We start from the raw sequence: 2,093 nt of genomic DNA on the forward strand, positions 1-2,093 counted from the left end.
CACGGGTAGGTGGCGCATTTCTATCTCGCTTTGCTGCTTGTATATCTCCATTTCTCTTTGGTCCCATTAGCTGAGTAACGGTACTCGACTATAGCGTTCTTCCTTGCTTATACTTTGATTTAGTTGTGCTTTTAGACTCACGATCTCATTCCTTAAAGGGTTAAACTCATTATTGACAGTATGTGCAATTAAATCGCTCACTTGGTTATTAGCTTGGCTGCTAGAAGCCATTGCTGGTTGGGGTAGAGGCATGGTGAGAATTCTTTCAAAATCGTTAATTAAGTCTTCCACCTTGTTTGATTTTATTTAAATTTTTTGCTTATAATACATATAAAAAAATAAGCAGTATACGCTCACTAATTGTCTTCTTTTCTTCCTTGGTTTATTGGGATGTCTTCTGTTTTCCTTTGATGATCCTGCTGGGGTCATCTTTCTTGGTTGCTTTAGCGAGGGATGTCCCTCAGCTCTTCCTTCGATTTATTTTTTGGTTGTAAATGTTTAGCGAGGGATTGTCCTCAGCTCCTTCTTCGATTTATTTTGTGATCGTAACTGTTTAGCGAGGGATTTCCCTCCGCTCTTCCTTCTTGTTGAATTGGTTTTTGGATTTGTAATTGTATTTGAATTTGTTTCTGAGTGGGTATTTTTTTTGAATCAGCTTACACTTCCACAGCTTTTAAATTTTTGTCTAATTTTGTGAATTGTTTGGTTTTTTTCTTTAGTCCGTCCAGTTTTTTTTTGTTTATTATGTCGATTATTAATTAGCGTATTGTTGTAAGTAAAGGTGATTATTTCATTTATTAATTTAATCCTTTGTTTTCAACGCGAACTTTTTATTGGTTGATTAGGTTTTTACTAGAGTTCTTTTTCTACCCGTTACTCGTAGAGTAAAAGGGTATACTAGATTCGTCGGAAAGTATGTAACAGGCAGAAGGAAGCGTTTCCGACCCCATAAAGTATATATATTCTTGATCAGGATCACTAGCCGAGTCGATCTAGCCATGTCCGTCTGAACGCTGAGATCTCGGAAACTATAAGAGCTAGGCTATTGAAATCAGCATAAGTTTTTTAAACAGTTTCATAAAACGATCATTGGTCAGCGCAACATAGCCATCCAAATCACGGTCAATTTCAACGCATGAGGCACAAGTCCACGAAAAACCAACACGCAGATCAATATAGTCTTTTACTCTGCCAAAAAGTCCAGTACATTTCGGATGTATTACTATGTTGCAGGGACGACAGTAAACAAAAACGTCATTAGGTGACGATCCAAGCTGACAATCTTTTTTGGAACAAAAAAGAGACATTTTTAAGTATTTTAATTTAAGAAAAAAAATGGATTTATAAAACCCAAAAATCAAAAGAATTATAAATTCCTCACTTAATTTGACACTGGGATCAAACAATAAATATGTAGACACACAAGCAACACAAGAACTCAAAAGTATAAGAGCGTGGAGACTGCGAGAGCTAGAGAGCGCGACAGAGTGGCTGTCGACTGAGCGTGGCTTGCGAAACACAAACAAAATATACAGGACAACAATTTAGACGACAAGAAACGGGAGAGATTACAAGAAAGTTATGGAAAACAACAACAAAGGCTATTGAAACAAATGCACCACAGCGTACAGAAGTTACAATAATAAAATGCACAGGCTAAAAACAGAGTTAGGTTTTGTTAAAATTTCAACAATAAAAAAGACAATTAAACATAAACAGGACTAAGTCACAAAGCAAGGCACCAGTATCACAGATATTAATGACAAATTGACAAAAATCACAAGCGACGCTAAATCGACTGATGTGGATTTTGAATTTTGTATAAGTCTTCTAAAGTACAGTGAACACCTATTGTTATGTAAGGAGGGATATATTCCCTGCAACGAACTGATTTTGTTGTCTGCTCGCTACAAGATTCGTGCGGCTAGCTCAAAAGATTGTGTGTTCGTCCCACCAAATTTATATGACGTGACTGCCCCGTAGATCAGTGAGAAAACACAGGGTTGGAATGGTAACAGTGGGATTTATTCTCGTGGTATTAGTACAGCGGGTGTGTGGCTGGGCTGGCCTCGGTATCTCCTTGCTCAGGTTCC

This window comes from Drosophila suzukii, unplaced genomic scaffold, assembly GCF_043229965.1.
Source record: "Drosophila suzukii unplaced genomic scaffold, CBGP_Dsuzu_IsoJpt1.0 scf_5, whole genome shotgun sequence".
Classification (NCBI taxonomy): domain Eukaryota; kingdom Metazoa; phylum Arthropoda; class Insecta; order Diptera; family Drosophilidae; genus Drosophila; species Drosophila suzukii.